At 44.4% G+C, this 13,237-nt stretch overlaps 1 protein-coding gene across 1 annotated transcript in view; it reads right to left on the bottom strand.

Moving 5' to 3' along the window:
* LOC116501395 (splicing regulatory glutamine/lysine-rich protein 1-like) overlaps nt 1-13,237 on the bottom strand; it is a 75,277-nt gene that overhangs the window by 32,551 nt on the left and 29,489 nt on the right. The window lies entirely within an intron of this gene.

Genomic DNA, 13,237 nt, shown 5'->3' with positions numbered 1-13,237 from the left:
TGTATAATGGACTGTTAGTTCACTACATTTTTTTGGCACTAATACTGTGAACCCACCCTCTTTCCCCAGTAACAGAGTTTCCAGATCACCCATTCATGATTGCATCAAGACCATGGACTCCAGCTGACCAGACTTAAAGACAACTAGAAGACACAGAAATTTGGTATATAGATGGCAGCAGCTTCGTCTGTGCCAAGGATTTCGCCTCACAGGATATGTGGTAACAATCAGCCCAAAAGGTGGAAATCATCGCCTTGATAAGAGCTTTTGAGCTGGCAAACATTTGGACAGAATTGAAAAATGCCTTTGGTGTGGTGCATGCACACAGGGCAATTTGGAAGGAGAGAGGACTTTTATCTTCCTCAATTAAACATGCAGAAGAGGCTGATCGCAGTTATTAGGGAAGAAGGAAAAAGGAGGCACAGACAGGAACAGCCCCGACTAGGCAACGAGCAATGTGCCCTATGTAAGAAATTTGTGCATTGGAAATCACAGAAACACAGAATTTCTAGGTTGGAAGAGACCTCAAGATCATAGAGTCCAACCTCTGACCTAACGCTAACAGTCCCCACTAAACCATATCCCTAAGCTCTACATCTAAACGTCTTTTAAAGACTTCCAGGGATGGTGACTCCACCACTTCCCTGGGCAGCCTGTTCCAATGTCTAACAACCCTTTCGGTAAAGAAGTTCTTCCTAACATCTAACCTAAAACTCCCCTGGCGCAACTTTAGCCCATTCCCCCTCATCCTGTCACCAGGCACGTGGGAGAACAGGCCAACCCCCACCTCACTACAGCCTCCTTTAAGGTATGTGTAGAGAGCAATAAGGTTGCCCCTGAGCCTCCTTTTCTCCAGGATGAACAAGCCCAGCTCCCTCAGCCGCTCCTTGTAGGACTTGTTCTCCAGGCCCCTCACCAGCTTCGTCGCCCTTCTCTGGACCCGCTCAAGCACCTCGATGTCCTTCTTGTAGCGAGGGGCCCAAAAGTGAACACAGTACTCGAGGTGCGGCCTCACCAGAACCGAGTACAGGGGAACAATCACCTCCCTAGCCCTGCTGGTCACACTGTTCCTGATACAAGCCAGGATGCCGTTGGCCTTCTTGGCCACCTGAGCACACTGCTGGCTCATATTCAGCCGACTATCCACCATCACTCCCAGGTCCTTCTCTGCCTGGCAGCTCTCCAACCACTCATCTCCCAGCCTGTAGCTCTGCTTGGGGTTATTGCACCCCAGGTGCAGGACCTGGCACTTGGCCTTGTTGAACTTCATGCAGTTGACCTCAGCCCATCAGTGCAGCCTATCCAGATCCTCCTGAAGAGCTTTCCTACCCTCAAGCAGATCGACACACGCACCTAACTTGGTGTCATCTGCAAACTTACTGAGGGTGCAATCAATGCCCTCATCTAGATCATCGATGAAGATATTAAAGAGGACCGGCCCCAGCACCGAGCCCTGGGGGACGCCACTAGTGACCGGCCTCCAACTGGACTTGGCTCCATTTACCACGACTCTTTGGGCCCGGCTATTCAGACAGTTTCTAACCCAACGAAGCATGCGCCAGTCCAAGCCAAGAGCAGCCAGTTTCTTCAGGAGAATGCTGTGGGAAACAGTGTCAAAAGCCTTCCTGAAGTCAAGGTAGACCACATCCACAGCCTTTCCCTCATGTACCCAGCGTGTCAGTTTGTCATAGAAGGAGATCAGGTTCGTCAAGCAGGACCTGCCTTTCATAAACCCATGCTGACTGGGCCTGATCACCTGCTTGCCCTGCAAGTGCCGCGTGATGACTCTCAAGAGGATCTGCTCCATGAGCTTCCCTGGCACTGAGGTCAAACTGACAGTTTCCTGGGTCTGCCCTCCGGCCCTTCTTGTAGATGGGCGTCACGTTTGCTAGCCGCCAGTCAACTGGGACCTCCCCCGATAGCCAGGACTGCTGATAAATGATGGAAAGTGGCTTGGCCAGCTCCTTTGCCAGTTCTCTCAGTACCCTTGGGTGGATCCCATCTGGCCCCATCAACTTGTGCACATCCAAGTGCCATAGCAGGTCACCAACCAGTTCTTCGTGGATGGTGAGGGCCACATCTTGCTCCCCATTCCCTTCCACCAGCTCAGGGTACTGGGTATCCAGAGAACAACCGGTATTGCCGCTAAAGACCGAGGCAAAGAAGGCATTGAGCACCTCTGCCTTTTCCTCATCTCTTGCAACTGTTTCCCCCTGCATCCAGTAAAGGATGGAGATTCTCCTTAGTCCTCCTTTTTGTGTTGATGTATTTATAGAAACGTTTTTTGTTATCTTTAACGGCAGTAGCCAGATTGAGCTCCAGATGAGCTTTGGCCTTCCTAATTTTGTCCCTGCACAGCCTCGCAACATCGTTATAGTCCTCCCTAGTGGACCGCCCTTTTTTCCAAAGATTATAAACCCTCTTTTTTCTCCTAAGATCAAGCCACAATTCTCTGTTGAGCCAGGCTGGTCTTCTTCCCCGCCAGCTCGTCTTTGGGCACGTGGGGACAGACCGTTCCTGCGCCATTAAGATTTCCCTCTTGAAGAGCGCCCAGCCTTCCTGGACCCCTCTGCCCTTCAGAACCGCCTCCCAAGGGACTCCACCAACTAGTGTCCTGAGCAGCTCAAAGTCAGCCCTCCGAAAGTCCAATACAGCGGTTTTACTGGTCCCCTTCCTGGCCTCGCCAAGAATAGAGAACTCCACCATTTCGTGGTCACTCTGCCCGAGACAGCTCCCGACAATCACATCCTCCACCAGTCCTTCTCTATTTGTGAAGAGAAGGTCTAGCGGGGCACCACCCCTGGTAGGTTCACTAACCAGCTGTGTCAGGAAGCTATCTTCCACGCTCTCCAGAAACCTCCTAGACTGCTTTCTCAGGGCTGTGTTGTGCTTCCAGGATATGTCAGGGAAGTTGAAGTCCCCCACGAGTACAAGTGCTGAAGATTTCGCAACTTCTGTCAGCTGCCTGTAGAACTCCTCATCCGTCTCCTCATCCTGGTTCGGCGGTCTATAGCAGACCCCGACCAGGACACTAGCCTTGTTGTCCCTGTCGATCCTAACCCAAAGGGACTCGACCTTGTCATTCCCAGCCTCGAGTTCTACAACCTCGAAAGACTCTCTAATATAGAGAGCTACACCACCACCCCTTCTGTGCTGCCTGTCCCTTCTGAAGAGCTTATAGCCAGGCATTGCAGCACTCCAGTCATGAGACTGGTCCCACCACATCTCTGTGATGGCAACCAAGTCGTAGCCTGCCTGCTGCACGATGGCTTCCAGCTCCACCTGGAAAAACAAATGCCCAGAACAGAAAAGAAACAGAAAAGTGAACCGTGGAAGGGAGGTGGTGGTCGTGCATTGTTGCAGGAAGAACAGCCGAAAGCACGACAGACACCAGTATGGTCAGATCATGCTCCCCTTTTATTACCCGAATAGCCTAGCTTTTATAGTGAACTTAACAAGGGCGGATAGTGCCTCGCACAAGATTATTGGTCAAAAGCACTCAGACAAACAACTACAAGAAAACAATCCCACCTGCAAGAAAACAACCCCCTTGTGATTAGCAGTCACGTAGACCTTGTCCTTGAAGCCAGCTGCTGGTAACAATATTTTTCTAAATTCCTCAATTGGGCGATGTGGGAACACTGTCATGGGAACTTCTCATAGTTGCCCTGGTAGCTTGGTTTGCTCAGCTGCAGCAAGCTGTGGGATCTTTGCTGTTTCAAAAATCCCTCAACAGTGCATGCAAAAGATGACTGAAGAGGACCATGGGAATCTACCCCAGCAGATCCACTGGTTATATAAATGAAGCTGGGGAAGGAGGGAAAAGAGGTGGAACTTATGGTAGATGCGGGGGCAACATATTCAGTTTTAAATAAAGCGTTGGTATCAGTGGGGAATGATTACATTGTAGTAAAGGGGGCAACTGGCCAATCTGAAATAGCATATTTCTGCAAACCATTGAAATATAAATATGGGAAACAGTGGGGCATTCACAAGTTCCTATACATGCCCAACTCCCCGGAGTCGCTCCTAGGGAGAGATTTATTGGAAAGATTACAAGCAACCGTTTCATTTAAAAATGGGGAGATTATTCTGGAGGTAAATGATCAAAGATATGTGGAAGTGTTGAGTTTGATATTGACAGCTATTGAGACCAAAGAGGAAATTAGTGAGGAAATCCTAAGTCAAGTGTTTTCCAGAGTATGATCTTCTAATGTACCAGGGAAAGCAAAAAATGCACTTAAACAGTACCCCTTGAAAAAGGAAGATAGAGAAGGAATTAGCCTGATAATTAACATGCTTAACACCAGAGCTAACTTAGTTTACCGTTTTAGACCTGAAGGATGCCTTCTTTTGCCTCCCTCTCTGTGAAGCCAGTCAGAAAATCTTTACATTTGATTGGAAAAGCCCTAAGAGTGGGCGCAAAACACAGCTCACATGGACAAGGTTGCCTCAGGGCTTTAAGAACTCACCCACCTTGTTCGGAGAACAACTTGCAAAGGACTTGGAGACCTGGGAAGCCTCGTCAGAAGGAAGGCTGTTGAAGTACGTAGATGACCTCCTAATAGCCACCCAAATGGAAGAAGCATGTGTGGCCTGGACGGTAAGCCTCCTAAACTTTCTGGGACTACAGGGGTACAAGGTGTCGAAGAAGGCAGCTCAGGTGGTTAAGCAGAAGGTGACCTACCAGGGTTATGAGGTTAGTGCCGGACAACAGACCTTGAGGCAAGATCGGAAAGAAGTGGTACATTAAACCCCAAAACCTGAGACAATAAAAGAACTGCGAACCTTTTTGGGAACGACAGGGTGGTGCAGATTGTGGATCTATAATTACAGATCGCTTATAAAACCACTGTATGTGCTCATTGCAAATGGGAACAAGGACCTCCAATGGACAAAGGAGGCCACAGGAGCCTTTGACCAACTAAAGAAGGCTCTCGTGTCAGCCCCAGCTCTGGGACTTCCAGATGTAAACAAACTATTCTTTTTCTCCCATGAGAAACAGGGGATTGCCCTGGGAATACTAGCACAGGACCTGGGCCCATATCGAAGGGCAGTTGCTTATTTTTCTAAGCAGCTGGATGCTACCGTCAAGGAATGGCTGGGATGCCTCAGAGCCATTGCAGCAGTGGTGCTAAATATCCAGGAAGCACGCAAGTTCACCTTGGGACAGAAAATAACTATGCTAGTGTCTCACACAGTGTCCACAGTGCTGGAAGTGAAAGGCGGTCACCGGCTTTCCCCACAAAGGTTCCTGAAATCAGCAGAAACCAAGGGGAGCCAGTACACCATGACTGCCTGGAGACAGACCATTGAAGCTACCTACTCCAGCCATCCAGATCTGAAGGACACTCCTTTCGATGATGTGGAAATATGGGAGCAGTTACATTGTCAGCAGAAAACGACATGCTGGGTATGCAGTTACCATTTGCAAAGATGTTTATTTTCCAGATTCTATTACATCTAAAGAGACTAAATAATGAGATTATTGGAAGCAGTTCAGCTGCCTGAAAAGATAGCAATCATGCACACTGAGGCACACCAGAAGGTGAGCTCAGAATTGGAGGAAGGAAATGATCTGGCGGACAGAGGGGCAAAAGAAGCAGCAGAAGGTGAGGTAGCAACTGAGGGAGCCCTGATTCCAGACAGGCAAATTCCCCTTGAAGGTAAGCTTGTATATAACAAAAAGGATAGAAAATTAATCGAAAGTCAGAAGGGAAAATACAACCAAGAGGGTTGGGCTATTACCAAAGAAGGGAAGGGGAAGCTAGTCATCCCCTCCAACTTATTGTGGTCACTGGTAAAGAAGGAACACCAGAAAACACATTAGGGAACAGACGCTTTGTATAATTATCTAATTGAAAAAAGCATTGCCAGGAACTTATACGCTACCATCACTCAAATAACAATGTGATCTTTGTCTCCAGACTAACCCCAAAAATGCCCCCAAACCAAAACTGTGTCAAATTGGAAAAGGCCATGGGCCCGGGCAACAGTGGCAAATTGACCTTTCTGAATTTCCAAGAAAAGGGGGGTGTCAACATTTACTGGTGTTAACAGATACCTTTTCAGGTTGGCCAGAGGCTTTCCCCACTAGGACTGCCAAAGCCTGAGAGGTAACTAAGTCTCTTGTAGAGAAAACTTTGAAACCACAGTGGGAAGGACTATACCAGGTGCTCCTTACAACCTTCACCGCAATTAAGATCAAGGAACAGAGTGCCTGGATTCACCATTCTCAAGTGAAGAAAGCTCCAGAACCCCCTGGAAAGTAATGCCAGGTGACGGTGAACTGAAACTAAAGCTCAGTCGAGTAAAATGAGGACATTACGGTCAGGAGTATTTAGTAATATTGTTAGCAGGAATTTAGAATTGTTTTATTTCTATGGCTTATAAATTGTAATTGTGATTCAAGAAGATGCCTCTATGATAATAGAGAACGGTGAGTGGCCTTGGTCCGAAGCCATAACAGCAGAGGATAAGAGCATTAATGGAAAGTTAGCAGTTGTGGTTATTTGGCGAACAAATGGTGACCGTTTATATACATTATAAGATTGGCAAAAATTAGGGGAAGAACGGACACACCAAAGAACCGTAGGGGACGAAATTAAAAAAGGGTGCCAAATGATTAATGGAACGACCCACGAGAAAGTAACGGGGATTTTAGTAAAACCGATTTCCAAAATTGGCCAACAAGAACGTTGTATCTGCCCAGGTAAATCAGATTGCTGGTATAATTTTATGTTAACACAGACTATAGTAATTAGCTGTTTTTGGCTGTACTTCCTACAACAGTGGGACAAAACTAAAACAGCCCCTACAATCAGCCTTTATTGGCATTGGGAACTAGCCAATGGCAAGTTTCAAAGGTGTTACCGAGATGGGAAAAGGCTGAAGACCAAGACCACAAACTAATAATAGATACACTTAGTATGGTTCAAGATAAGGTATCTTTAGCTCTTTGTTGCATACAAACACAGTTATGGATGCAGGCAACAACTGCCTTTATCATTAGGGAAGGAAGTGAAGGCATTTTTCCGGCTGAAGTCCGAAAGACTGTTCAGGACAATGCAAATGATTTTGAGAAGTTCTAATGTTGGTGGACTCTGGTAAATTTTACCTATGATCCCATTGTTAACATGGCTACTGCCTTTGTGCCTACTATAAGTAATGCCACAGTTTATGCTATCCACCCATAGGATTACACCATGAGAAGACAGTGCTCTATCCTTTGGAGCATAGAACATGGGCACGGATGGAGAATGGGAAATGGCAGTCTGTAAATCTACAATCATATGTTACCTGAGAACAACAAGGATTTATTTGTGAAAGCAACACAATTGATGCTCAGGATGTATGTCTTGACACGGAGCAAGGTGTTTGCCACTTTGAAATTCATCCAAATACTAGTCAAAAGACTGTGCTTGCATATATTGGGCAAGGCTGTGTGTGTTTAAGAACTGCTTGTGCTTTTGTAGAAGTAGATAAGGAGAACATAATCCTCCCTAGCAAAAATCATCCTAACTTTTGTATTTGTAACTTTGTTAGAATCGTCGGCCGTGATTTTCTCTATTTGGCATCAGTGGTATCCCAGCAGTTGATCAAGTCTAACAACACAACGTATCACAAGTTATTACTTACACTTATTGGGATGAACCTCACATTAGTGAAGCAACTAGTTTAACACCAAGACCTGATCAAAATTTTAAATAAGCAGAGTTTTGCAAAGAGTAAAACAAGACACAAATCACAACTGGTGGGATGCATTCTTTGGGTGGTCGCCAACTGCAACTGGGATTTTGAACACATTGTGTCACCCAATTATTGTTTTATTGATATTAGTTGGTATAAGTTTAATATTGTCCTTTGTAATACTTGTTTGGAATTGGAAATTGTTACAATGAATTGCTATATTAGCTTCCTTGATAAAAGTACATGGCAAGGTATTGAGAGATACATATCATAGAGATTGGGAAGAATTTTGTATTAAGTAAAATAATTTACTAGGTTTTCTAGAAAAGAGGGGACTGAAACATGGAATTAGAAATTAGAGAGCAACTGATTAAGAATGAATGTGCGCTACATTTGCGATGTACTGTGTCTGTGCTGCACTTAGACCTCCAGATAACAGGAGCCCCTTAGACCCCGAGAACCAGATCAAAACAACCTTATGGCCTAGATTGGGACCAAGGCCTCAGAGAGCATGCACAAAGAGATAAGGTGAAAAGCTCAACCCTGCTGAAGACATCTTACTTCATCCCCATGACCCTCAGAGACTACCACCATAAGGTACTGAGCAAGCGCAGACAAGAGGAATTTATGGAAATGATTTCTTGTAGCTAATTTTAATACTAAGCGGGGACAGGTTATGCATATGTATAGGTGTATTGGGAAACTCCATGCATATGTAACTCTTTACTGCATATAACCGAAGCAAGTTGCCACATCAGGCTTATAGGCCTTTTGAGAAAGTACAAGTTGATTTCAATGAATTGCCCAAGGTAGGGAGGATAAAATATTTATTGGTAATAGTAGATCATTTAACACAATAGGTAGAAGCTTATCCCATAGCATGAGCTACAGCAAAAATGGTGGTAAAAATTCTATTAGAACACCCGATACCTAGATATGGGATAATCTAGTACATACTGATTCTGATCAGGACACACACCTTACTTCTAAAATAATAAAATTATTATGTCAACATTGGGTATTCAGTGGGAATACCATACTCTGTGGTACCCACAAAGCTCAGGGAAAGTAGAAAGATTGTTTGATTCAATAAAACAACAATTAGCTAAATTAATGATCGAGACACAAATGCCTTGGACAAAATGCTTACCATTGGCACTTTTAAACATAAAAAGTGAAACACACAGTGAGACTGGATTATCGCCATATGAAATGTTATATGGTATGCCTTATTCTCAGGGGACGCCTTTAGGATTGTAGCATCCAAAAATATATAATTACTATTGGAAGGAGATTAAAAGAGCTAAGAGAAATTGGAATGATGGCTCAAACACCACCTTTAGGATTTGCTATTTATAAGATACAACCAGGAGACAAGGTCTTAATAAAAAAAAAAAAAAACTGGAGGGAAGAATCATTGAATCCTTATTTGGAGGGACTGTACCTTGTTTTACTTACAACTGAAACAGCTGTGAGAACCACAGAAAGGGGTTGGACCCACGCATCCAGAATAAAAAGGACCAGTAACTACCAAAACTTGGAAGGTTGAGTCTGCTCCTGGGGAACTGAAACTAAGGTTAAAGAAGAACTAATATTCTGGCAATGAGGCTCTGCATGAATTAAGGATGCCAAATAAAGGGGACAAGCCTGAAGGGAGGAAAGGGAGAAGGCAAGACCGGGGCAGGACCCTCCACTGCGGTGTGTATGGTCTACCGAGGGAGGCAACCCCTATGGGTATTGACTGCCGAGTGAGAGGGCCTCGACCGGGCTTCTCCCACACTAAGGTCAGGTTGTGGTTGTCCTGAGAAAATAACATAAGAACCTTTTTTTAAACCCATATAAAATTGTGATTCATTTTCCAGGAGCTGGATCACCCTGACAGGCTGAACGGTAACACAAGCCTGAATCGACCCTGAAAGCAGGCCCAACCCCTTGATTGAAGGCATTTGCCTATTATGATCCAGCTATGTGGGCAGAAGACAGATCCCGGGGCTATAGGACCCCAATATATATGCTTAATAGAATAATTAGGTTACAAGCTGTAATAGAAATAGTTGTAAATAAAACTGGAGATGCACTTGGATTAATTGCAAAGCAAAATACCAAGATGAGAACTGCTTTGTATCAAAATCGCTTAGCCTTGGATTATTTACTAGCACAAGAAGGAGGAGTCTGTGGAAAATTTGACCTTAGTAATTGCTGTTTAGAGACTGATGATGAGGGTGTTTCTTCCTAGTAGCTGGTAGAATGCTATGTTTTGGCTTAGGATGAGAAGAGTACTGATAACATGCTGATGTTTTAATTGTTGCAGAGCAGTGCTTACACCAAGCCAAGGATGTTTCAGCTTCTCACTCTGTCCTGCCAATGGGGAGGCTGGGGGTGCAGCAAGAGCTGGGAGGAGAGCCAGACTGCTCGGTTAGGCTGGGCATCGGTCAGCAGGTGATGAGCAATTTCATTGAGCATCACTTGTTTTGTACACATTATTACTAGTAGTACTATCATCATCATTATTGTCATTATTTTTATTGTTATTATTATTATTTTCCTGTCTTTATCTCAACTCACAGGCTTCACTTTCCCATTTCTCTCCCATCCCAGAGAGGGAGGGGGGGGGAGGCGAGCAAACCACCATGTGGTGTTTAGCTGCCCGCTGAGTTAAACCACAACAGAAAGAAAAGCTGTAAATGAACTTGTAAAAGAAATGAAGAAAATTGCACGTGTCCCAGTTCAAATTTGGAATGGAATCGATCTAAGAGGATTACGGGAGGGGGCTTTATGGGTGGTGATTGGTTTGCTAAAATAAGGACTGTTGTATTGGGGATCTGTGGAGGATTGTTAATAATTCCATGTTTAATACCTTGTATTACCAAACTAATACACTCGAATATACAAGGAATGCAAATATCTGCGGTACCTGTTGACCCAGAACCAGGGAAAGTGAAAACCCATTCCCTGATGATAATAAAAACAAAGATCCAAAATTGGTATCAATTCTATTGACTCGATTGGAAAGGAAAACACAAATCAATACCATGAAAAAGGAGATAGGGGATTGTGAAATGTGTTCCTCTGATTCGTGTCAATATGGAACAATGCTAGGGCCGCATGGTATGATGAATGTGACCTGCTGTCTTACATACCCTTGTATAACCACAAGTCTAAGAAAAACAGAGTGGTTAATGTATATAGTTCTTGTATCTTGCAAAGGAATGTTTTAGCAATTCGTGTCAATAGAGAGCTTGAAGGGAAATGTATTTGTAGACTTTTCCTTGAAGTCTCTGATATCTGGGGGGTTTCAGAATAACTGCTAACTATTATGACTATTGCATGGGACACTATGCAAGTCTCTGATATCTGGCCAGGAGATTAAGGAGAAGGGGAAAGCTGAAGGACGACTAGAAGACAAAGCTTGCAGGGGACTCTGCACAAGTCTCTGACATACAGCCAAGTTGGACAAAGGAGAAGGACAAGAGGGAGGAAGACTCTGAGCCTTAAGCACGAGAGACCCCCAGAGGAACCACCAGAGACTGATACGCATGCTCCAGGGGGAGGGTTTGGATTCCGGGAACTAATTATAATAACCCTGTTGTGTTTTTTTTTTTTTTTTAGAGGTAGTAATGAATATGTATTAGCCTAGGAGCATAAAAATCAGCTGCTTGATGTAACTGGTGTGCGTCTTGGTGGAGCAGAGACTCCCGGCGCACCCAGCGCTGTTTGCTTACCTCTATTCCTTTAATAAATTGTAAATCTTTGATTGTAACCTTATTTGGGACGTAGCCGTGTATTACAGAATTCAATTTTTACAAAGTTAAAAAGTTAAAATTTTCATATAAATTTAACTCTTATCAAAATAGAGCTTTGTAGTGAGTACATTAGAAGATATGCACTAAATTTCACTAGAATTCTCTACCTCAATATATAGCATTTGATCCTTCCATATTCTTTTCTTAAATAGCAAGATTCTTAAAGGGGAACATAATTAACACTAAAATATTAATTTTTAAAATATACTTGGTGGGTTTTCCACCAGTGCTCTTATATAAGCTATACATTTTCAAGATCCTGAAATCTTTTTTCTGTATTTTAATTCAATACTCCTGAGGTATACAGGCAGAAAATCTTACATTTTCAAAGCTGGCAGAACTCTTTACAAATCACAGAATCACAGAATTTTCTAGGTTGGAAGAGACCTCAAGGTCATCGAGTCCAACCTCCAACCTAACGCTAACAGCCCTCCACTAAACCATATCCCTAAGCTCTACATCTAAGCGTCTTTTGAAGACTTCCAGGGATGGTGACTCCACCACTTCCCTGGGCAGCCTGTTCCAGTGCCTCACAACCCTTTCAGTGAAGAAGTTCTTCCTAACATCTAACCTAAAACTCCCCTGGCTCAACTTAAGCCTATTCCCCCTCGTCCTGTCACCAGGCACGTGGGAGAACAGGCCAACCCCCACCTCGCTACAGCCTCCCTTGAGGTACCTAAAAAGAGCGATAAGGTCACCCCTGAGCCTCCTCTTCTCCAGGATGAACAAGCCCAGCTCCCTCAGCCGCTCCTCGTAGGACTTGTTCTCCAGGCCCCTCACCAGCTTCATCGCCCTTCTCTGCACCCGCTCAAGCACCTCGATGTCCTTCTTGTAGCGAGGGGCCCAAAACTGAACACAGTACTCGAGGTGCGGCCTCACCAGAGCTGAGTACAGGGGGACGATCACCTCCCTAGCCCTGCTGGTCACACTGTTCCTGATACAAGCCAGGATGCCGTTGGCCTTCTTGGCCACCTGAGCACACTGCTGGCTCATATTCAGCCGACTATCCACCATCACTCCCAGGTCCTTCTCTGCCTGGCAGCTCTCCAACCATTCCTCTCCCAGCCTGTAGCTCTGCTTGGGGTTATTGCGCCCCAGGTGCAGGACCCGGCACTTGGCCTTGTTAAACTTCATGCAGTTAACAAATCTTCAACCCATGAAATAATGTTAGAAATTAAAATAGGAATCTGCATTTGCTCAAAGAAACCACAATTTTTTGCTCATAAACCTCCCAAAACAGCATGGACACTTCATCCAAGTCAAACAGAAACCATTACAGCCTTTTCTGTGTTATATGCATCACAAACTCCTGAACTCTGGTGGCCATGGGAACTTTACTTTTGTCTGGTGATTATAATATGTAGAATTTTTCCACAATTCATCCAGCATTACATTCTCTCAAGGTAACAGATGAAATTCTGTATCTAAATTTGACACATGACACTACTGAACTATGGAATTGTTGAGGTATTCGGAAAAGATTTTCTCCACCTAAGCTTCTGAACTTAAGTTAGATGCTAAGTTAGATGCAACACTTTAGAATATGCCTGAGTTAACCCACTTACAGAATTCATAATCAATCTCACAGCTTCCTTTTACTATGCTGAACATTTTCATATTTTCATCCAGTTTATCCTCCTTCAGAGGCAAAAACAACAGCTAGATTAACCTTGAATGCTTTCTTGTTTACTATCAGTATGGTTAAGGAACATTATTTTTTTTTTTTACTTTTACCTGTCCATCTA

This window comes from Aythya fuligula, chromosome W (assembly GCF_009819795.1).
Source record: "Aythya fuligula isolate bAytFul2 chromosome W, bAytFul2.pri, whole genome shotgun sequence".
NCBI classification, from domain to species: Eukaryota; Metazoa; Chordata; class Aves; order Anseriformes; family Anatidae; genus Aythya; species Aythya fuligula.
The sequence above is the reverse complement of the archived record's forward strand: the minus strand, read 5'-3'. Positions and strand labels throughout refer to the sequence as shown.